Source organism: Equus caballus, chromosome 16 (genome assembly GCF_041296265.1).
Source record: "Equus caballus isolate H_3958 breed thoroughbred chromosome 16, TB-T2T, whole genome shotgun sequence".
NCBI classification, from domain to species: Eukaryota; Metazoa; Chordata; class Mammalia; order Perissodactyla; family Equidae; genus Equus; species Equus caballus.
Genome location: NC_091699.1, coordinates 40,992,830 through 41,018,364, shown reverse-complemented (window position 1 = coordinate 41,018,364; position 25,535 = coordinate 40,992,830). Strand labels below are relative to the sequence as shown.

The 25,535-nt window shown below is 37.8% G+C and overlaps 1 protein-coding gene across 21 annotated transcripts in view; it reads right to left on the bottom strand.

Annotated features, from left to right (window-relative positions):
* Nucleotides 1-25,535, bottom strand: part of CFAP20DC (CFAP20 domain containing) — a 227,086-nt gene that overhangs the window by 143,460 nt on the left and 58,091 nt on the right. For 2 of the 21 annotated variants that reach the window (XM_070238737.1, XM_070238728.1), the window contains exon 5: nt 2,979-3,185. The exons of 13 other annotated variants lie outside the window; for them this stretch is intronic. The gene's annotated coding sequence lies outside the window, so the exon portion shown is untranslated. Of the gene's footprint in view, nt 1-2,978; nt 3,186-13,335; nt 13,498-14,710; nt 14,798-16,873; nt 16,926-25,535 lie in introns of those variants that run through there. 6 more of the 21 variants (XM_070238729.1, XM_070238739.1, XM_070238738.1 and 3 more) reach the window with 5 other exon arrangements.

Here is a 25,535-nt window from a genome sequence, read left to right as displayed (position 1 = left end):
TCCTTTTTAAAAAAAATGTAATAAGACATTGTAGGACCCTGCATATAACTGGTGAATGGTCTATATGCACTTGAATTTCTTTGATGCTAACATTTTGAAACTTTAAGCCATTAATAAGCGTTTTCCCTTAAGTCTAGTCAATATTGATCTATCACCTATTGATCTTTAGGACATTCCTTCATATTTCTTGGCAATTGTGGCACCTGGATCACAATTTTCCTCTTCTGGCATAATTCTGGGTGACTTTAAACGTTCACATAGAGAGCAAGATTTAATCTAAACCTAATCCTCTTCCACTATGACAACCAATACTTCTATTCCATTTTAGCAACTTGGAGGAATAGTCCTATTCTGTAGCCCATCATCACTAAGAGCTACTCGACTTCAAGATCTCCTATTCAAATTTTTCTGGTTAATTCATTCATTCAACTAACATTCAGTGAACGCCTTAGCAGTATAACACAAGGTACTAGAGACACGGAAGTAGCTGAGATGTGGAAACCATACTCCAGTGTTGGGGGTGAAAATAACCATTCTTAAGTAGCTGCTTTTAGCACATTTCATAGACACTATCTTATTAAGTCTCACAACAATGCTTCACTGCAGGTAGTATATTCATTCTCTATTTTGTAGATGGGGAAACTAGACTCTAGAAACTATGGAAGCTACTAGTACATGGATGTACAGCTAGTAAGTAGCAGAGATAGGTTTAAAACTTGTCTCTTTGAAATCCACTAAGATTTCTGTGATACAACTATATGTCCGCTACTATACCAACCTGAACCTCTTTCATTCATTCATGCTGAGTGACCACTGTTTGTCAGACACTGTGCTAGAAGTGACAAGAGTGCCCTGGTTTCTGTCCTCGCAGAACCACAGCCAAATACTTTCAATAGAATACTTGTTTATCTGATGAAAACCATATACTCTATCACTTCCCCTCCCTTGTCTCATTCTTTCAGAATGATTTCCTGCTCCATCTTGGATTCCATTCTGGATCCAATCTTCCAACAGATCACAAACATGTGCCTTCTAACCATGATCACATGTAAAGCTTCCTGAAAGGATGATCTCAAAGCTTGCAAGACTGGAGTGAAATCTGCTGGAATGTGACAATTAATATAAAGAAGAAAACCTATCAAGCATCAGAAGGTTGTTTTTAAGCATATAATCAGAACAAGTGACTTAGACTTCAGTACCTGATGCATATGTTCCCCAAAGGAAAGGTATTATTATTAAATATCTATTATTTACTAAACATTTTCTATATGCCAACACTGTATTAAGCACTCTATATGCATTATCTCACTTAATCCTACAATAAACCCTACAAGATATCTGATATTATTATCTCTATCTAACAGATCAGGAAACTAAAGCTTAGTAAGGTTAAGTGACTTTCCCAAAGTCAGACATCTAGCAGAATCCAGATTTAAATCCTTTGGGGTAGGTAGTGCCTATAAATACATCCATAGTAGGATAATCTTTGCTCCTGGGAACAAAATATTTAATATTAGATGGCTAAGACTCCAACCCTTCACAGTGTTTGGAAGCACAAAGCAAATGTTCACCTTTGTCTGTTTGTGTACACGTGTGCTTACCTTTTTTCCATTGACAAATTCTTCCTTTAGATTTATTAAAAAACTGATCAAGTTACCTTACAATTAAAAGCTCAGGGGCTAACCTTATTTTCCTCATTTCCATGTTCCTGGGGGTCACTTCACTGTCTCACCATAAGCCTCATACACTTACTCACAATCCTCTCAGTTATTAGTGAGGACCCCTGAGAATCACTAATTGCTCCCTATCCTGAACATCTGGGCTTCACCACTCCAGTTAGCTGTCACATCCAAAGTCACTTTCTTACTGGTTTCAAATCTGTTTCTTCTTTTGGTTTTCTACAGCCACAATGCTACTTCAGGTCATTTCTTGATTTAAATACCCTCCCTTACTAGTCTCTCTACCTTCAATCTTTTATCTCTCAGTCTATTTCATGTAGAGCACCCACAGAGACTGAATGTCACCCTTTGGCTCCAATTTCTTCTTTGGTATTCTATAACCTAAGGAGTAAAGTCCAAGTTTCCTGTCTTGTTATTGAAGGGTCTCCAAAATCTGACCTATAGCCATTATTCCAATATCACCTTTCACCACATTCCTCTATGCACCCTCTGCTCATGTCAGACCCCACAAAACAAAGAGTGCAAGACTAACACTAGGGGTTTTCAGACACACCAGGAGAGAACATCAGAATTGGGGTGATAGAAAGAATGGAAATGTAGAATAAAGCCAGGGCTGGTTGTTGGGAATCTTAACATGAAATACCACAAAGATCTCAGTAAGGGAGAGATCAAAATGGGAGAGGAACATCTAGATCCCTACGATGTGCCAGAACCTGCACACCATTTCACCAATGTTAGCTCATTTATTCTTCCCAACAGCTCTTTGAAATAGGAATTGATATTCACATCTGACACTGTAGTGAGAGGCTCAGAGACATCAAACCACTTGTTTAAGGTCTCAGAGCTAGTATGTGGCAGCGCCAGGAATCCTCAACAATAAAGCAAGAGGAATAAATTGCTCTGACAATTCCAGAGGGTGGTAGTTGGCCTGGCTTACTGTTTGTGAAAGGTTGCATGCTTACTAGGAAGGAAAGGGTAAGTGGCCTGAAATCCATTCCACCCCTTTACTAAAGGGCATTCCAGAAGAGAAAGATGACCAGCCAAAGCTTCTTGTAAACATGACTGACCTTCTGGCAAATACACTAATGGTATGTATTAGGAGGAAAGTCCTTATTAAAATGCTTTTTGCAGGATGTACCTGATCTGTCTAGGATTGTTTATGGTTAACAAACCTGAAATTCATGCACTTATGGGGCAAGGCTCCCTGGAAAATGTCACATATGCTGTTAAGTGTAGCAGCTCCCTATGTGAGTGATACTCTCAGGTATTGTTCTCTCAGGTATTGCTTAGACAAGTCACCTGTTAAATCTGGGCCAAAGTGCATTTAGAAAGGACTGGAGAGCTTCAATGGCAGTCCCAAATTTCTTTCTGCTTCATGCATGCTTCAATACTCGTTAAGATCTCTGATGCTTGTGAGTCTGTTTGACAATCCAATCCTTTGAGCTGTCTCAAATATCCGGTTGTGTTGTTCAGCCTCTTTAAGAAGCACACTCTCAAAAGCAGGGTCTGAGAAAAGGACATAGGTGCAGATAGTTTACTGGAGAGGAGATTCCACGGAGCAGGAATGAGGCAGCAGGAAGGGTAAGACAACAAAAGAGGAAAAGCCAAGATAAAGATGCACTGTCAATGACACTGCTATAGGCCACAGGGACTCCATCCCACCAGGACTTCTGGAGACATGTACAGATCATCTCCCAGAATCGTCCACCTGAAAAGTGGAAGGTAAGCATATATCCACTGACTCCAACATTCAATGTTAAGGTTGCCTCTGGGGCCTTAAGTTCCTTGTACTTTGGCTGCACTTATCTGTGAGTGGAGCAGGCTCCCACAGCATCAAAGAAGACCCTGGGTGGCACTTGATATGGAACACTGTCCAGGCAAGCTTGCACCAAACTGTCCACTGCGGCTGCAGCTGATATCAGAGGTGGACCCAGAGGATGTCACATGGGACACTGGAGTGGGCTGCCACAACGACAACACCAGCATGCTTGCTGCCTCTTAAATATACTCTTTGTATTTTCATGCTTTTGCTTATGCATTTCCTTTGGAAGGCCCTTTCTCTCATAATGCCAACTGAAATTATAATCGTCCGTCACAGTTTGAGTTGAAATGCCACTTCCTTCTTGAAAACATCTCGGATCTCCAAATTAAAAATAATCACATCTTTTTTTGACTAACCACAGCATGGTTTTTGACCTCTATTATTGAATTTTTTTCATCTCCCCTTGGTGTTTTAGGTCAGTAACTATAGTCCATTTTATGGGCTATAATACAATGGAAATTGTTTCCTTTGTTTTCATGATGAATAACATGCGGTCCCATATATTTCAGCTTTATCACTTGCTAGTAACATTCTAATTGAGTTTAAAAGGGTTACTAGAATTTGGTGTTCTAAAGCCCATTTTAGAGAGTAAAGCAGTCTCTCATTGTAAATTCCAAAAAGAAGTCTAACTGCTTTGACAGGCTTGGCAATTTGTAAAGTTCCTAGAATGCACATGTACAAGCACAGGAGAGGTGGAATTTCTGTAATTTGGGAGAAGGGCAATTCATTATAAATTCATCATCAGTGTTTTTGTTGTGAGTTAATTGCAGTTTTTAAGTATTGCTATTTTTGTTTTTTTAGTGATAAATTGTTATTATTTTAGACTAATCATTATCCACAATTGTGGAAATAGGCCATAACAGTTAACAGCAATAATTTTAAAGCTAGATTTTCTGGGTCCAAATTCTGGCTTCACATTTCTTAGCTATGTGACAGTGGGCAAGTAACTTAACCTTCTGTGCCTCAGTTTCTTCATCAGTAAAATGCGGGAAATAATAGTACTCATAGGATTTTTGTGAGCACCACAGAAGTGAATATATGAAAAATGCTTAGAACAGTGGCTGACACACAGAAAGCTCTACCGAAGCACAACCATCAGCAACTTGGGTGGCTGTGGATTGTTTAGTGAATCCAGTGTATTTTTGGCCTTTAATTTTCTAATAATTAAAATTTGAGTGGCCCATAAAGGACTACGTAATCTTCTATCAAAGTCCCAAACTTCATACTGGAAAGTGGGAATGGTTGGAGTTGAGGGCCACCCTCTCTGTGGGACATCTTTCATCCTACCGCAGTGAATCTTGGTAAAAAAGCATAAGTGTTACTTCTAGGCTATTTACAATGTCTCTTCTACTGGCCTGTAAGATCCTGAGGGCTGAGACCACATCCTGGTCATCACAGTGCTCGAACAGAGCTAGGTTCAGAGCTTTGTATTTAACTGGGAAATATTTGCTCAACTGTCTTTATTGAAGCCCTACTGGAGTCATATTTGCTCACCTACTCATTGAACACCTACTTGGTGCCAAGCCTGGAAGGAGATACTGGGGATATCACAGTGAATAAAACAAAGTCCCCAGCCTTATAAAGTATGTGTTTTAATGGGGGAAGACAGTAGTAAATAAACAAGTACACATATAATATGTCAGCTCTCAATAAAGGCTATGAAGAAAATACAGTACAGCAAGGTGAGAACGAGGGATGGAGTGGGAAGTGTGATTTTAGCAAAGGTAGTTAGGGAAGGCCTCCCAGGGAAGGTGCCATTTGAGCAAAGAGTCGAATGAAGCAAAGGTTGGAACCATACAGATGTCTGGGAGAAGAGCATCCCAGACAGAATAGTCCTGAGGACGGTGTAAAAATTCAAAAGAAAGATTTATTCCTCTCTATAGTGGATCTTTCAATGTAATTCAACAAATATTTATCAACAGAGGTGGGCCCCCTGGGCAGTAAGGCTCGCTGAGAACCACACAATGAGCGCACCGCATGACCTTGCCCTCATGGAGTCAGGTTTTGGTTTGCACAAAAGAGTCCTCAGTTAAATCTAACCAATACGGCTCTGATCTCTGGAAGAATTTCTAAATGATCTTGTGCCCAGCTTAGGACAGAGATATTAGGACTAAACCACTCACATGGTGATGAGGATTTATTCTACTGTCTTTGCAAAAATAAATATGCAAACCTTCCCCATGTCATAATCAAGAATAGTTGGTTTTGGAGGGAAAACAAAATCATGTGCTAAGCTTAAATGGTTCTGAAAGCAAGCTGAATTGCTACTTTAAAAAAATTAAAATCAGTCATTCAGGAGAGAGAGAATATAAATGCATATGTGTGACTACTTAAAAGCTTCATTACGCTCATGCGCTTTTTTGGGGACAATTTAGTTGCTGTAAGGAAGGCTGCTTGTAAAACAGCTCTTCACTTGTAATACATGCTTGATTTTCACCATCTAAAACCTCCTGTGACCTAACAAAGCAGAGAAAGACAAGCAACAACACTGGCATCACTCCTCTAGCAGTTAAAGACACAATTTTTTCAAAACCATATATAAGTTAACACATTTTTATATCTGTAAGTGAGCATTCATAGCTACGGGTCAGCAATGTGATAGAAAAGTCATAATGAGACCATGTTGAGAAAAAATGGAGTAGTCAACAGGAAAATCAACCTCATTTATTATAATATTCTAGTGATCAGCAGGTGTAAAACTCTTCCAGCTATGGTCATTAACGACATTCATTCCAAACTTAATGTCTACATTTGCAAACCATTTGAAAGTAAAATTACTTTTCAGTTCAATTTTCAATTTGCTTTTATATCTTCATCTTTGATTGACAATTTTTTTTCCACAATGGCAACCTCAGTGAGTATCTGAGTGAATGGTAGCAACCACCCAAGAGTGCAGATAAACTCATCTATTCAGATTACCTATTCACTTTTCTTCTGCATGTACAATCATTTACAACCATTTGTGAATGTTCACTTCAGATTAGAATAAACTTGCAAAACTGATGTCAGACTTCTGATGGTTTGATTCATTTATTAGCCTCATTTATTCTTAAAGCAAACATGGTATTTATTTTCCTTATCACGACCCCAAAATGATCAAATTTGAATGCACATCTTCAGTGATGCTACCAAATAACTCTAGGTATAATCACGAGGAAACAGTGAGTTTGCAAAATTGTATATTTAAATGTGTGCAGTGATGTTTAGGTATATAGTTAATATGGCTGGGTACTGAAATTTAAAGTCATATAGAAAGATGGTTCCATCTATAAGGCCTCCCTTACACATTCATTCCTACACTTCACAGGGAATTTTATTCCATTAGTATTTCCTGGGTCCTTTCTACTGAAGTTTGAATTCAGTGAGGATTCTTTCATCCTTAATAGAGAAGATTAGTAATTCTGAACCTAAGTTGCTTTCATATACTTAATAAAACACAATGCAGTCCTTCTTTTTCTTTTTTTATAGTTAACATTCACTATAATGCATAGTTCACATATTGATTTAAGTTTATAACTGGTGCTCTTGAAATCTTTCTCTGAATATCATTTGATCCTCTTTTTAAAAAGAGGCTTTTTTGAGGTATTATTTACATGCCATAAAATTCACCATTTTTGGCGTACATTTTTAGTTAAGGAGTTATGCAACCATCACCAGAATTCAGTTGTCGAACATGCCTATCATCCCAAAAAGATCCCTCATGCCTGTCTGCAGTCAATCTCCACTATTACCCCCAGCTCCAGGCTATCAGTAGTCTGGTTTTGGTCTCTAAACATTTGTCTTTTCTGGATATTTCATATAAATGGAATAAAAAATATAAAATCTTTTGCATCTGACTTCTTTCACTTGGCATAATGTTTTTGGGATTCATTCATCTTATAGTATGCATCATCAGTTTTTATTGCAGAACAGTATTCCAATATATGGATATGCCACATTTTGTTTATCCATTCAGCAGGTGAGTTAACAGAGCAGTAGACTGTCTCTAGGTTTGACCAATCTAAATAACTGGGGCTAAGAATATTCTTTTTCAACTCTATGTGTGGACATCACATTTTCCTGTCTCTTAGGTACATACACAGGAAGACAGCCACTGTGGTGAGTATGAGGTGGTATTTCATTGTGGCTTTAATTTACATTTCCCTAATGATGAATGATGTTGAGAATATTATAATGTGCTTTTTAGCCATTCTTTCATCTTCTTTTATGAAATGCCTATTGAAATCTTTTACCAAGTTTTAAAGTGGGTGATATGTTTCCTTATTAATAAACAGTAAGGGTTCTTTTTATATTCTGGATAAGAACTTTATCATATATATGTTCTGCAAATATTTTCACCAGTCTGTGGCTTGTTTTCATTTACTTAATGGTGTCTTTTGAAATGCAAAACTTTCAAATTTTTATGAAGTCCAATTTATCATGTTTTCTTTTATTTATTGTTTTTTGATGTTACGTCTACAAATGCTTTGCCTAACCCAGGCTAATGAAAATTTCCTTCTGTTTTTTTCTAGAAGTTTTATAATTTTAACTCAGATTTAGGTCTACAATTCATTTTGAGCTAATTTTTGTGTATAGTGTTAGGTAAAGGTCTAAATTAATTTTTTTGCATGTGGATATCCAAATGTCCTAGCACCATTTTTGAAAAGACTATTCTTTTACCCACTGAATTGCCTTAGCAGTTTTGTAAAAAATCAACTGACCATTAATGTAAGGTGTTATTTCTCAACTCTGCATGTGGCTTCGTTGATCTATCTTCTTCATGCTGGTACCATACTGTCTTGATTACTATGGCTTTATAGTAAATTTTGAAACCAGTAAGTGTAAGTCCTCCACCTTTGTTGTTCGTTTACAAAACCATTTACTATACCTTTGAATTTCCATAAAAATTTTAGGATCAGCTCATCAATTTCTACCAAAAAAAGAACACAACAAAAAAACCAACCACTTGCTGGTAAATCTTTAGATCAATTTGAGGAGAACTGTCAGCATAACAATATTGAATCTTTCAAAGAGTGGCTTTCCATTTATTTAGATCTTTAATTTCTCTCAGCAGGGTTTTGTTTTGTTTTGTTTTTGGTGAGGAACATTAGCTCTGAGCTAACATCCACTGCCAATTCTCCTCCTTTTGCTGAGGAAGACTGGCCCTGAGCTAACATCTGTGCCCATTTTCCTCTATTTTATATGTGGGACGCCTACCACAGCATGGCTTGCCAAGTGGTGCATAGGTCTGCACCCGGGATCTGAACCTGCAAACCCTGGGCCGCTGAAGCGAAGCACACGAACTTAACCACTCGGCCACTGGGCCAGCCCCTCTCAGCAGTGTTTTGTAATTTTCAGTATACAAATCTTCCACTAAGTTTGTTAAAGTTATTCCTAAGCATTTTATTTTTTTGGATGTTGTTGTAAATGGAATTTTCTTAATTTCATTTTCAGATTGTTCTTTACTAATATAGGGAGATGCAACTGATTTTTGTGTATTGATTTTTGTATTCTTCAACTTTGCTGAACTCATTTATTACTTTTCCACAGACATTCATGCTGTTTGTGAATAAAGACAGTATTGTTCTTCCCTTTCCAATACAGATGCCTTTTATTACTTATTTCTTTTTCTTGCCTTGTTGCATTGACTAGAATCTCTAATACAATGATGAATAGAAATGGTGAGAGAAGACAGCCTTGTCTTGGTTCTGATCCTAGGGGAAAGCATTCAGTCTTTCACCATTAAATATGATAAGCTATATGTTTCTTACAGATGCCCTTTCTCAGGTTGAGGAAATTCCCTTCTTATCCTAGTTTGTGGAGAGCTTTTTTTTTTTATCATTAACTCAAAATGGATCAAAGACTTAAATGTAAGAGCTAAAACTATAAATGTCTTAGAAGAAAACATATAGGTGAAAATTTTCATGCCTTTGGATTAGGTAATGGTTTCTTAAATATTACATCTAAAGTACAAGCAACAACAACAAAAAATATATAAATTGGACCTCATAAAAACTAAAAACTTTTGTCCTTCAAAGTGCTATCAAGAAAGCAAGAAGACAACCCATAGAATGGGAGACAATTGTTACAAATCACTTATCTGATAAGGGTCTAGTGTCCAAAATGTAAAAAGAACTCATACAACTCAACAATAAAAAGACAAATAATCCAACTTTAAAATGAGTAAAGAATCTGAATAGACATTTCTCCAAAGAAGATATGAAAATGGCCAATAAGCAAATAAAAAGATGCTCAACATTATTAGTCAACACGGAAATGCAAATCAAAACTAGAAGATACTATTCACACCCACTAGGATGGGTATAATAAAAAAGACTAATAGTAAGAAGTATTGCTGAGGATGTGGAGAAACTGGAACCCTCATCCACTGCTGGTGGGAATATAAAGTGGTACAGCCACTTTGAAAGCAGTTTGACAGTTTCTCAAAAGTTAAAGGTAGAGTTTGAAATGATCCAGCAATTTAACTCCTAGGTACATACCCAAGGAGACTGAAAACATATGTTCACACAAAAACTTGCACATGAACGTTTACGGCAGCATTATTAACAATAGCCAAAAGTGGAAACAACCCAAATGTCCATGAACTGATAAGCAAATAAACAATATATGGGAAATATATACAATGGATTTTTATTCAGGCATAAAAAGGAATGAATCATTGATATATGCTACAATATGGACAAATGGTGAAAACATCATGGCAAGTGAAAAAAGCTAGATACAAAAGACTAAATACTGTATGGCTCTATTTATATAAAAGTGTTCAAAATAGGCAAATTCATTGAGATGGAAATAAAGGGCTGGGGGTAGCAGGGAGTGTGGAGAAACTACTAATGGGTACAGGTACTTTGGGGGGTAATGAAGCATTCTAAAATTACGTAGTGGTGATGGTTACACAGCTTTGTGAAATATACTAAAAACCACTCAATCACACACTTCATTTATTTATTTAATTTATTTTGTATTGCAGTAACACTGGTTTATAACATTATATAAATTTCAGGTGTACATCGTTAAGATTTTGATTCCTGTGTAGATTACATCATGTTCATCACCCAAAGACTACAATCCATCACCATACACATGTGCCTAATCACCTCTTTAGCCCTCCTCCCTCCCCACTTCCCCTCTGGTAACCACCAATCCAATCTCTGTCTCTATGTGATTGTTTGTTTTTGTTTTTATCTTCTACTTATGAGTGAGATCATATGGTATTTGACTTTTTCCCTCTGGCTTATTTCTCTTAGCATAATGCCCTCAAGGTACATCCATGTTGTCACAAATGGCCGGATTTCATAGCTTATTATGGTTGAGTAGTTGAATCATATACTTTAGAAGGGAGAATTTTATGGTATGTGAATTATATCTCAATGAAAAAAAACAGCTGTTACTAGTTCAATCACTTATTGGTGACGGGACTTTAGGTAAATGGAAATTTAGGAGAAAGGTATAGAAAAAAATAAGAACTATTATTTCTATTCCATCGATATGAAACACACAAGTTTCTTGGTGATGCTCTTGTGCTCCTGGAAAACATTCATTCAATGACCTACAGTCATTGTCGTGGGTTAAATTGTGTCTCCCAGAAAGATATGTTCAAGTCCTAAACCCTGGTAGCTGTGACTGCGACCTTACTTGGAAATAGGGTCTTTGCAGATAAAACCAAATTAAGATAAAGTCATGCTGGATTAGAGTGGGCTGTAATCCAATGACTGGTGTCCTTATAAGAAGAGGGAAATTTTGACACAAAGACAGGGAGAGGATGCTACGTGACAACAGAGGCAGAAATTGGAGTGACGCAACTACATGTCAAGAAATACCAAAGATTGCTGGCAACTGACGAAAGCTGGCAGAGACAGGCATGATACAGAGTCTCGTTCAGTACTTTCTGAAGGAACCAACCCTTCTGACACCTTGATTTGGGATTTTTAGCTTCCAGAACTGCAAGATGAGAAATTTCTGTTGTTCTAAGTCATCCATTTTGTGGTACTCTGTTATGGCATCCCAAGGGACAACTACAGTAATATTTATATCTTTATTATTAAAGACAAAGGGTCACAGGAACTAGAGTCAACCTCTTGGAGTCTCAATTCCTTCACCTATAAATTGGGAATAATAACATCTGTCCATTCACTGTGCTGAGAAAATGATCATGAAAACACTTCAGAAACTGTGAAGTGCTTTATCAATATATGATATTACTCCTCCAGAGGTATGCTTCTAACTGATTTGTCAGCTCTAATTTATTGGGTTTTCTCTTTCCCCTTCCTCAGGATCATCTGTTTTCAAGCAACATTCATCTTCCTCAGAGAAGCTACAGTTTGGGTGTAAGTGGCCTACTTAAAAAATAACCACGTCTAACATAAAAGTGAGGATTCAAATTATGGAACTCTCACACCACCTACTCTCCTAACTCTCCCCCAAAATACACTTTACCATAAATTGCCAATGAACTCACCTGGATTTTAGGAAATACAACACCCAGCACTATACATAAGGTTAGGGCATTGCTTGTTCTAGTTAATTGACTATGTTGTTGAAGTGAACAGTACCATCATAAGTGATCACTTTCTGAAGATCACAATAAAGAAGATATTTGGCACCAAAAGCACATTTTTCACAAATCACAAATCAGTTAGGATGTTCAATCATCAATATAAAATACTACACAAATTCTGATTATTGAAGATTTCCAATTATTTAGAGTCTTGAAAACTTTTTAAAAATCTGCTATAAACTGCCTGTATTCATGCTTTAGGTTTTCTCTCCCTCCTCACTTCTGCTCTCCTGAATATATCACAACAGCTGTAGAAGATTTTGACTCCTTAGGTAATATACACATTCTCTTATTCTATGTTTCACATGAAAATCTCACCTATCTTTAAATGGAGGAGATTTCAGAAGTACTTGAAGATATGCTTATATGGATGTTCATTGTAACACTAATAGAAAAACAAAGAAACAAACAGAGGGAAAATTTAGAGGTCCCCTACAAGGGTCTAGAATAATGTACTATGCTATACCCATGCAATGATACATATGGCAGCTATCAAGAAGAATGAGACAGATTAATACGTAGTAACATGGAAAGATTCCCAAGACAGATAAAGTAGAAAGCCCCACCACCACCACACCAAACCAGTTTCCAAAGAGCATGAATGCTATGATTCTCTTTGTGAAAAAAAGGATGGTAATATCATATAGACACACACACATACATACACAATTAATCTCTGAAGGTACTCACAACAAAACTATTAAAAGCATCTACCTTTGGAGAATAATTCCAAAATTTCATATACCATTATAAGTGGTAGAGTTTTGTCCATAAGGACAAAGCAATGATTAATGGTTATTTATCTGAAATAAAATAAATATTCTACACAAATAACAATATACAAAAAAGAATGTTTGAAAAAAATTCTTTAGGGGCCAGTCTGGTGGCATAGTGGTTAAGTTCACACACTCCACTTCAGTGGCCTGGGGTTCACAGTTCCACTCCTCGGCATGGACCTATATAGTACTCATCAAGCCATGCCGTGGTGCCATCTCATATATAAAATAGAGAAAGATTGGCACAGATGTTAGCTCAGGGACAATCTTCCTCAAGCAAAAAGAGGAAGATTGGCAGTAGATGTTAGCTCAGCGCCAGTCTTCCTCACCAAAAATAAACAAATAAATAAAATAAAAAATTCTTTACTTCTGGGAACCTCAAAAAAGACATTATGCAACACACCACAAAGTAACTGTAGCTGGGGTCGTTCTGCTAGGCCCGTAGTCATGTGTGGAATCAATAGACTATCCTTCGAGGTAAGAGCACAACAATTTACTTACAGTGGTTTATCGAGTGCTTAGTTCAATACGAGTGGACATTTTGTCAATAACATTCTAATGGATGCTATAGATGACAGTTCAGTGCTATAATATACAAGCTAGAAGGCCGCATAATAAAATCTATAGGTCCCTGGAGTCAGAGGATGATCATTTGTAGACGATCTAAAGAAAAACACCAAGAAATGTCTCATTGCAGGGCCTGGTGATTGTTTTGAAGCAAAAAGCAAACATATTTGGTTATTATGGATTGCATTAGTGGTAACACATTGGTGCCATTTTTATACATTCTTTTATCTTAAAAAATTCTAGTAAATGAAAGGTGAAATTAGAAAGCTTTCCTTCAGTTGAATTAGGCTGGAAGCTTATCAATGCAAACACATTTCCCAATTAAGTTAAACAATATGCAAAATTCACCACCTGAGCATAATCCTGTTTGTTAGAAATAAGAGCTTGAGACCAGGAGGCAAATTAACTTGTTCAATTCTATAGTTAATTTACAAGTTTCCAGCACAAGGCTAAAGTGGTCACATGAGCTATATCTGTGCCAATGTGCAAAGCAGAAGTAAGGCAGCGTTCCTACAAGGCATGGAACTACTGCTCATTTAAAAAATATGTCCAATTAGATATCAAGCTTATTTTATGAGGAGGAGTATAATACTTAGCATTTTCACATTTGACTTTTGAAGCATTGATTATTTTCATTTTTCTTTTCTCTAAAGATGGATGTACATATTATTTAAACAACATTTTGGGAGGAATTAAAATGTGCATTCAAATAGCTCCTAAAGACTTTTAAATCTGGGAACTCCTGGGTTCTCTTCTCTATTTTCTTTAAACATTCTTTTCCTTGGGGACTTTTTCCACTCCTACTTCTTATTTTAAATGTTATCTCTATGTTAACAATTCAATCTACATCTCTAGCCCTGACTCATTCCTTGAACTCCAAACTGCTAACTCAAATCTTTTGCTGGATATTTCACAGACATTTCAAATGAAACCCATTAAGAAAAGAGCCCTAATTCCCCATCCTCCCCATCCCCCAGTGGCTCAAATCAGAAACCTAAGAGCCATTCTTGATTCCCATTTTCTCTCTGCAAGGCTATCAAGTCTATGTTGAATCCACCCATTGCTCTATTTCCTAGACTATCACTCTGGCCCAAGCACCACCTTTCCTTGCCTGCACAGCCTTCCAGTTGGCTTCCCTGCTTCCATTTTTAACTGCTCTTCTGCCAGTCAACACCCTCAAGAGCAGTGAGAGTGACCATCTTAAATGGGGATCAATTATCCCATCATATTTCAGTGACTTCATGCTGCTCTGAGAATAGAATCTAAATTCCTAGCTCACAAGGTCTATAAATTATCCTGCCTCACTTACCAGGCCTCATTTCTCTATAGTCAGGGACCTCAGGAAACAAAATTGACTCCATATGGTTCAACCGGAGAGGATGTCATGAAATAACTCCTTATAGAGGTGTGGGCAAGGTTGAGGAAACAAACAAGGGATGGTTAGACACTGAAAAGTAAGAACACTGAAAAGTAAGAACAGCCATTACCATTCCTAGGTCTATAGGGGCAAGGGTAGGACTAGAGCCAGAACAACTGGATCTTCATACGAGGCGACATCAACAGGAGGAAAGGGAAGAAATATGCTGACTTCTCTCTTCCTGTCCTCTGATCTGCTGGTACTTCCCATTGGCTGGGAAGCCTTGAGGTCAAAGGAGTCTGGCTGATTAATACAGCGTGATGTGGGAGAACAGAAGGGATCAACTTCCCAGGACACAGAGCACATGAGAGAAGGCAGTGCATGGATCTGGAGGGGTGGAAGAGAGATTGATCAGCAGACATGCCAATCTCATTCATGCCACTGCCCCGCTTCCTTACTCTTCTCCAGCTTCACACTTGATGTGTTCTTGTAACAGGAATCTGCATAGGTTTTTTCTTTCTGTGGGTACCCTCTTTCTTCCACTCTTCACATGGCTAGTTCTTCAACCTTCTTCAAGTCTTAATTTAAATATTCTTATCACCCTATCTAGCAGCAGGTATTTTCGTGGTTAATCCTTTGCCTGTTTCCTTCAGAGTACTTACCAAAATTTTCAAGTATTTTATTTACTTGCTTTCCTCTGTCTTCTCTTCCAGAATATGAGAGCAGTGGCAATGTGTCTAGCAGACGTCTGCTACATATTAGGTGCTCAGTGAACATTAATTGAATAAATGTTGGCCAAATTATACAGCAAAATCATAAGACTGTGTCTAGAGAGAGTGAATTTACAGAAACATCTCCATGAATTCTAAATTGAGGCAGTATTTAGGAAAACTCACTTAATCTTTATTTTTCTATGTGGCATGGTTTTAGCTAAAAACAGAAAAGTCTTTATGTAAAGTAAAAATCTACATTGATAGATGCTCCATTCCTTGTTTACTTAAAAGAAGAATGTCTATTATGGCACCAAAAGTCTAAAAGCAAATAATTGAATCATTTAAAAGCAAGGTTTATGCTCATTTCTTTTACTGCTGTTTCTATAGCAATAGCATAAAATCACCTGTTTTGGTCTGTGATGCTCTTGGTACTAGAACATTAGTCATTTCAACATCTTTTCTGTTTTCTTCTAATTGAAGAAAGGGAACAAAGAAACAGGGAGTAGCTTTGAATGTAGGGACATTTGACAGTACATAGCATTTTCCAGATGTGATAAAATGGCAATTGCACAGCACAATCTACAGTGGTGACAACATGATTGTATATTTAAACATCCATGTGCTTCTCTTACCTCTTCCGAAAGAGGGGCATCAGCTGATCCTAAATTTCAGAGCATTTTAACCTTCATTATGAATGACAAGGCCCTATTTGCTTTTGCAGAAACCGTCTAGAAAAAGCAACCTTTGGCTTCACTTATACACCACTTTATTTCTAAAGGAAACTCTATTTATAATGCGCTACTTCCACTTAAGGTTCATTCAACAAGGTGCACCTCAACATCTAAGCAGTTACCGGAGATTAAAAGTATCTTTGAGCGTTGACAGGAAAGGGAAAGCCAAGAAACACCCTAATTCTGGAAGAAAGTAAAGGTGGAAGTAAAAGTAGGGTGGCAATAGAGGAGGATCAAGGAAAAATGCAGAGCTAAGACGTGGATGAGAGAGAATGTGGCCAAGACACTGGGTTGCTGCTAGCTGGCCTGAGGACATCATCATCCTTGCTGAAGAAGCAGCAGCAGCAGCACCACTGAAGAGAGCTGTCCATGTTATGAGGGCCATTTTTGTCATCACCTAGTATCCTGAGAGAGCAAGTGGAGTGACCACTAGCCATAGACACAGGCCAACTTGGCTTTAAATCCTGATTCTACCACTTACTATCTGCGAAGCTTGAGCAAGTAATTAGTTGTCAGAGCATTGGTTTCTTCATCTGTAAAATGGGGCTAATATCTAACTTGCTAAGTTGTTGTGAAAACAGGAGTCCAGCTCCTTTAATACCATTTGTTCTTATGCCCAACCAAACACTCGTGACTTTAATTTGTTTGATACTTAAATTGGATCAAATTACCTGAATGATTAATCTTTCTCATCTAGAAACTCCCATGTGGATATATGAAGGCCTACAATCAGAATTAGAGGAGGTAAAATAATTGAAACAAATGTTTTTCATAAGCAACAGTAATCATTAAATACAGAATAACTTCTGCAAGAAGATACCAGCCATCCTAGCAAACACAGGAGTAAGTCTTAAATGCAGCCAGGAAACTACATTGTGCTTGTAGTTGGCCTACTGGCCTTGTCCATTCTGTGTGTCACAGTGCTCCTTGAAAATAAACACTTTTTGAGGGCTTACTTGCCATGTGGCAAGACTTTGAGGATACACAAATTCTGGACATAGTTTATTCCTTGGTAAAAGTTTTACAGCTTTGTCTGACATTTGGGGTGGTAAAGATAAAAAAGGGAAGTGGGATGAAAGGAGGCAGCAGATTTGAACACTGGCAGAAATAATATCACCAGAGACAGCATGAAACTAGCTCCCCTTGGCAAGGAGGAGCTGCCTTACGTTTCCCCTTTTGTCTTTCCCCACTCCACACTGGTGCCAAGGCCAGCGAGAAATGTGCATAAGAACCTGAAGGAAGTGTGAGAAGGTGGATGCAAGGAGAGGAGAGTGACCTGTCACCAAAGAGCAATTTTGCCTGGTGAAACCCCAGCCCCCTCTTCTCAGGAACTGAGTGGGAAAAGGCATGGGTGGTTCCTTCCTAGAATTAACGGAACCCAAGAGCACAGGGTCTGGAAATGTCTGCGCAGCTTTGTTCTGGGGTGGAGTGGGGAGAGATCAAGAAAAAAAAGGATCACGAGGCAGCTTCACCAGTACCCTGACATTCACCTTCTGACCCTTCTTTCAGGTTCTCAATGTTCTTATGCCACTTCTGGCTCCTCCACTCCCCTGCATTCTAACACCCTCCCTTCCCTGACCTTCATACTCCCCCTCTTCTTTTTAAGCTTCAGAAGCCAAAGGCTTTGCCCTGTTCCTATTTCCTCAGGCTGAAAATCTCAACTAAAAGCAGTCTATCAATCCAATAGTTGATAGTGCCCCAAATGTATGCGTGTTAAGGAAAGTCTTACTTTGTTAATTAAAACAAAGCAAGATGGGGGAAATATTTATGGACTTGGGACTTCCTAGCACTTCCAGTGCGGGTGGTGCAGAGCACACATTTTGAGAAGCATGGCTGAATTCACTGGGAAAGCACTCTTCCAGCTTTTCGTTCTCATCAATCCCTGCCTGTTCTTGGCCAAACTCGGAAATAGCCACTCTAATCCCAGCTCCTGAAGTGTCCTTGCTATATTCTTCAAGCCTAACCTTAACCAGGCAGGGTTTTTTATCATCCCGGGTGGTGGCGAGGCAATGATTCACCAGGTACCTTACCTAGGGCTCATGCTTTAGAAGTCACTACCCAAGAAGGTTCCACATGACCAAAAGGGCCTGCTTCTTTGAAGCTAGAGGCACGACTGGATGAGATGATCTTTCAAATGAGAATTACAAAACCTGCAAGTCAAGTGAAGGAGGGGCAGTGTGGAAGGGAACACGCTTTGCAGTCAGACTGCCTGGACCCCGAGTGTGGTTCTTCCACTTATTCATAATAGTACTTTGGGCCAAGTTAGGGCTCCCTCTTCTCAGTTTACTCACCTTTAACCTAGGAATAAAAATAGGCTCTACCTTGTAGAATTTCTATAAGGATTAAAAGTGATAATGTATGTAAAATGCTTAGCATAGTCTAAATAAGGCTTTCTATATGCTTTATGTGTTAGCTGTTATTATTGACTAAATTTTGTTCATATTCCAGAACTTTGAAGTTATAACAAAGTATATATCCAAGTGCTTGATCATAATTAAAGCTCCTGAGAAATGAGTCACTCTGTTAATCCACCTTTGCACAAAAAGAAGATGGCTTTTCGTCTGACAAGAATGAAATTCAGGTTTTGAAATTCTATAACGGAATGTCAACTCTGTTTCCAGTCTGCTGTCTAAAGTATATTGATCCCACCTTAAGCAACAGCACCAAGTTTCAGCACTTTAGGCACTTATCAAAAAATTCAACCAAGAACTGACTGAATCTAGCACTTGCCAAAGGCTTGCTTGAGATGTCTGATATTCTGAACCATATTCTATTTCCTCCCTAAAGAAATACCTTCACGAAGCTGAGATTAATGTTTTGTCCTCAGTTCTTTTTCTTTCTTTCTTTCTTTCTTATTTTATGGAGAATCAATATAAGAAAAATCCATTTGGACTTTATGTCTTTTGCAAAAATCATATCCTGGATGGCAAATAGGTTTCATCTTAAGTTCCAGCATCAAATGCCTGGCAGTGACTTTCTGGAGTGCTCTGTTATGAAGGACTGCAGGGTTGCCATGATTGGTTAGCACTGTCTGCCATGGACAGCAACGAGGAGGTGTGGTGCCTCTGTCATATGCTTGCCCATGCTGCCATGACCACAGCTGAAAGCAGCGCACATGGTACAAATGGTGCCTCATATAAGGACCTGCTAAATGTATACGTCCCTTCTTAAATTCAACGCCATAAGCCTCTCATGACTGAGTTTTTGTACATGTTAATCCCTCTGTCAAGTCACCCTCTGCCCCCAATCAAGTAGCCCTCAGATCTTGAAGATAAGGTTACCCTAAAAGTTACTAAAATGAACTCACAAAGGACGAGATCAGAAGACAGGGTATTTCTCGAATCAAGGCCAAAAGAGTAGGGCAAGGAAATCTAGTAGAGGCTAGATAACAGTAATGAACATGAGCCTGATTGGTGGTATTAAGAATATGCAGATGAAAGAAATTTTGAACAGAAAAAGGAGAGCCAGAGGGAGGGGAAAAAAACATTTGAAGAAAAATGTTCTGACCATGGGCCATGAGGATAATGACAGCATTTCAGACAGCTCAAAATGATAAATCATTGCAGTTTGTTTTAAAGAATTCTTTACCCGAACCATTTTAGTGACATTAAATTGTTTAAGTGGGCCATCTGCGGAACGGTGCAGCAACTGAGTGGGTTTATGGACCAGTCTGGTGCATCCATTAAAATAGCTACACCTGCTACATGGAAGCTGTTCGCAACTTTCTTTAGCCAATCATAAATCTGGTTAATCCTAACTTTCTTGTCATTTTAATTTTCTATAGATTACTTAAACCAGAAGGAATGTGGGTGCACTAAATTGTTTCCAATTTAACAAAGAAAATACATTTTTTTAAAAGCACAAAAGCTATATTCAATTTAGATAGCAGTCTTAGAACTTATGGCTCAGTTTTAAATCTTTTCTATTTGAAAGATTTACACAACAAAATCAGAGCAAAACACTATAATGAGTAAGCATAAAAGAGACTGTCTATTCTTATTCTACTCAAAAATTTGCTTCCTGGAAACAAGATATCAAAAAAATCTATTATTAAGCTTAATAACAATCATTATAACACACTGAAATAGAAGTTATTGCTTGTAAATATGATGAATGATAGTAACAACAATAAAGACTTATATAGGGCTTACTCTCTGCCAGGCACTACAACCCCATGAGATGTGTCTTCTTATTATGCCCACTTTATAGATGAAGAAACTGAGGCACCAGGACAGTAAGTAACTTGCCTAGGATCACAGGGCTGGTGAGTGTCAGAACCAGGATTCTGATGCAGGCAGTCTGGCTCTAGTATCTGTCCCCTAAACCACGATGATATACGCACTCTTCGCCTTCGACCCAGAAATTCTAATTTAACCTATGTGTAAGGCATGATTTCAGGGGTGGGTTCAGGCTATTTCTGAACTTCACAATTGCCTCTCAGTGTTCCTTTAGTTCCCATCATTAGTGTTTAAAGGAAAAAGGGAATGGATGCTTACAAGTTTGGTTGGGAAAGAAAGGAAGAATCTAGCTGGCAGGAAAAGTTGGTGATAGTATTCCACCCTGTTTATTATAATCAGATCTCCTCCACTTAGTTATATGAAACCTTTCTTTTGAAAAGCTCAAAAGAACATCCATAGCACACCATCAATAATTGTTACTGGTTTCCTATTTCTTCAATTTACGGTGACACTGTATTTGCCAGACATCCCTGAGTGATCACTGTTTTCTGAACTGTGAACTAGATTAGTGATGAGAGTACAACTTCTGAATTAGTTTCTGATAAATTTCACCAGAGGGTCTGGGAATAATTACTACCCTTAGCCCCAAAGCCCCACAATCCACATGTCAACACCAACAGAAAAATGTAGGGTGCAGAATCGTCACACTGCAAAGACAGATGTAGCCTAATGACATGGAAAGAGATGCCAAATCGTTTTCAACTTTAGAGGGGCTGGCCTTGCAAGATTTAATTAGCTTACAGTTGAGAAGTAATTTGAAGCTTCAAATTACAGTTATTTAGAGACTCTTGAATTGTTCATCATTTCACTTTATAAAACTACAATATGAGGCAGACTTCTTTGGAAAAAAATGATTAGAATTTAAAAAAAAAAAAAAATTCCTTACAGAGAGGCAACAAAAGAAAACCAGCTCGGGAGCCAGACAGCCCTGGGTTACAGCTCCACAGGTGTAATGCTGGGCTGTTCATGTTCTTTGCTGAGTGTGTTTTCTCATCTATAAATTATCACTTATCTTATGGAGTTGTGAGAGTTAAGGGAACTTGGTAAAATGCCTAGCATGGTGTCACTGCTTAATAAATTTTGCTTTTCTCGTCACTGTTTACACTAACTCTGAAATTTTCTCTGAAGAGTCCCCATTTCTCAAATCTACTTTTCCTTCCTCTTCACTCTACTCTTGCTTTTCAAAATCCATCATCACTGGCCTGACTGACTGTAACAGCCTCCTAACTTGACTCACCGTTTCTAGCTTTTCTCTCAGCAACTTAACCCATCTTTAGAAAGATAACTACCAACGTTATCTTCCTAATTTACAAAAGCAATGAATCCCTTGCCTACAGAGTAAAGTTCAAAAATCTGTGCCTATTTCTCCAGATTCATCTGCCACCACTTCTTCACTTACTCCTAATTCTCTAACCAAACCAATATATTATACTAGCAGTATGGCCTTTACACATGATTTGCTCTTGTCCTAAAATGCCTTCCTTACCTTTTGCGAGTTTTACTTGTTCTATAAGACTTTTTGGAAACATCACCTATCCTATCAAAATATCTCTAACTCTAAAAGGCAAAAATAAGAACTGGATTTTACTGAAGGCTCCATAGCAATTATATATACTTCTATTAGCATTTCTCTCATTGCATTCTATTTGTTCTATATCATTCTCTTCGATAGAAATTATATCTTATTCATAATTTTATCTCCAGGGTCTAGAGCAGTTTCTGGCATCTTATATAGTATATACTGAATAGATATTATGAGAGAATGTCAAGGCAGCTTTCCCCAATGAATTCACTCTCATTCTTGATTCAGCCTATCAGCCATTAGCCATCATTACATTTCTATATTTCAATTAACCATTATTTTTCCTTTATTAGAAAGTAAGGAATTCTGGATTGAGCTAATGAGTATTTTCTGCCTGCTACAAACACACACAGTCCCAAAAAACATAAGAAAAATTAAGTTTAAAAGATAAAAGATTATGTTGACCAAGTGTCAGAATGAAGAGGAAATAAAAGCCAGGGCTGATCACCTATGGGTTGATTTCAAAGTGTGTGTGATGGGAGGAAGGTTGGAGATCTGGCCAAAACACATGTAAGGATCAGAACCTAATATGTTTGTGTGGGGGGCATGTAAAATTATGGAAAGGGGCCTCAGGATTGTAACACCCATGTCACCTTGGGTTTAGATAAGATGAGGAGCTGGAACTGAGACTCCTGAATAATGCCAGAGACCTTGAAATGACTGCCCTCCTCTGTGAGGGGTTCTAGAAACTCTGCTCACAGATCTGGGCAGCAGAAAAGCTTGCCTTTAGCCAGGCTCTGGGTTGAAGAAAAGTCTGCTCTGAGAAATCAAAATTGCAAACTAAAGCCACATGTGTGAATTCAGTCTGACTTCAAACTATCCTTATGGTGAGGAAATCTCAAGCTCAGAAAGACATTTAAAAACTGGATCTCAGGGGCCAGCCTGGTGGTGCAGCAGTTAAGTTTGCATGTTCAGCTTTGGTGGCACGGGGTCCACTAATTCAGATACTGGGTGCGGACCTATGCACCGCTCATCAAGCCATGCTGTGGCAGGTGTCCCACATATAAAGTAGAGGAGATGGGCATGGATGTTAGCTCAGGGCCAATCTTCCTTAGCAAAAAGAGGAGAACTGGCAGCAGATGTTGGCTCAGGGCAAATCTTCCTCAAAAAAACAAGAAACAAAAAAACTGGGTCTCTATCAGTAAAAGCTTTGAGGTACAGAAGAAAATGAGAAAATGCAAAGCTTCTTGAGAGGGACACTTCAACAATCCCTGCTACAGGCACCCACAGATAAAACACCCCTGATGAACATAAATGCATGTTCCAAAGTTACTCACTAACGTGAGGAAGTGATATACCATGAGGGAGAGTCAGCAGACATAACAAATAGGAAGATTAGTTTCCTTAGAACATGAATAATAGAGCAATTTGAAAACCACTTATGTTTAAAACCATAATAAAAGAATAGAATACCATAAACAACAAATTTGAAAAAGCAAATAAAATTCTAGAAATTAAAGATTTTTTTTCATTAAAAAAAGGACAGGCAAACACCGTATTAGACATAGCTAAAAAATTAGTGACCTGAGGAAATTATTCAAAATGGCACACCAAGAGAGGAAGGGTGAGGTGCCACTGGAGGGAGAGCTTTCTGAGGTGCTTGTTCTGTGAGGGGAGGAGCTATTTATTTTCAACTTTGTTAAGTCAAACAAGAATGTTATAAATTTAAAAGCAACCAGTAAAAGAACAGAAATGGAATGTATAACTTCCAAACTAGCCAAGGTTAAATATCAAGTACTACATTAAAAAAATTTGATATGCATCTAAATGTATAGCCTTAAATTGCCTATTAAAAAAAGTAAGATTACACTTCTTGAGTTAAATATTCAACTCAAAATTTAGGAAAATAATATACTCACAAAGGTAGAAAGAAGGTAAAAATTAAGAGAATAATCAAAATAGAAGCTTAAGAGTATTAACTAAATAAAAAATCTGATTCTTTGAAGAGACTACTGGAAATGAAATTGAAAGCTTCTGGAAAGACTGATTAATAAAAGTACACAATATTAGAAATAAAAACACAACACTAACACCGTACAGATACAATAGAGACTAAAAAACCAACTATATGTACTTATATATATAACATATACTCTTTCTCTACATAAAGCATATAACTTTTGTAACTCTATGTTACTAAATTTGAAATGAAGTGACAATTTTCTAGAATAATATAATTATTCAAATTGACTAAAGAAAAAAGTAGGAAACCTAAAAACGCTTAGAATCATTAAACACTTGGTACCAGTGGTCAAAAATCCATCCACCAAAAAGCACCAAGTCCAGATGTTTTAAAGATAAGCTCCATTAACCCTTTAGGGAACTCAATACAGATAGTTTGAGATGAGAAAAAGACTGAAAACTCCTCAACGGAATTTATCAAATATAACTTTGTTACTAAAACCATATAAGGATGGAAAGAAAAAGTTATGTTAATCTAATTAATGAACAGATATCTAAAAGTCCTAAACAAAGAATAGAAACTGAATCTAGCAATGTATAAAAATACCATAATATGATGATCAACAGGGGTTCCCTCAGGAATGGAGGGATATTTAAATACGAGAATATCTGTAATGTAATCCATGACATTACCAGATTAAAACAAAAAAACATATAATCAATTCAACAGATACAGAAAAAAAGCATTCGATAAAATTCAACACTCATTAATGATAACAAGCCTTAGCAATGTAGGAAAATAAGCAGTTTAATCTGTGATTGAGTTATAGCTTTAAACTGTATCAGTTAGGACGGAACGGTTAGGCTACGGTAATAAATAACCCCCCAGTCTCAGAAGCTTAACATAACAGCTGACAAATAAAAATGGCAAGCAATAGGATATATTGGAGAATATGAGGAAGCCATTTGGTGTAAACCTAATTTGGCCTGACCTTGTCTTTCCAAAAGGGCCTGACAGAGGCCATTGAGCATGCATTGCATATCTGCTTTAGATATTCCCTATGGCAAGAACAAAGGCCCTTGAGATAAAGGTGCAACTTCCCTCCCCCTCCCAATGTTGGCATTTCCTTAAGGATTAAGCATCTTTCCTTAGGCTAGAAACTGATTGCTGCGCTCACCTGTGACCACCCAGCTCGAGACAATAGACTTGCCTCCTGCTATGCCCTCCAAGACAGCAGACCCACTACCTGCTGTGTCCATCAAGCATTGTGCTGACAGGGCAATCTTGTGACTATTGTGGGAGGGACATTTCAATCATATGAGAAGCATCCTGTTTGGGGGTATACACTCTGTATACCTTACTTCTTTGGTGCCCTTTCTTCCTTTGGTAAGAAAGGCCCCGGGCCATGGTCCTCAGATTTTAGCTCAGAATAAACTCTCCCAAATTTTCATTTATAGATTGGTTATGGATTATTTTCGTTGACACAGCAAAAGATTATTTCTTTTTCATATTACAAGTCCCATGGGGGCAGCAAGAGGTTCTGCTTAATTCTAGTAACTCAGGGACCCAGGATGGTACATTCTTACACAATCACCAGGGCACGGAGATGG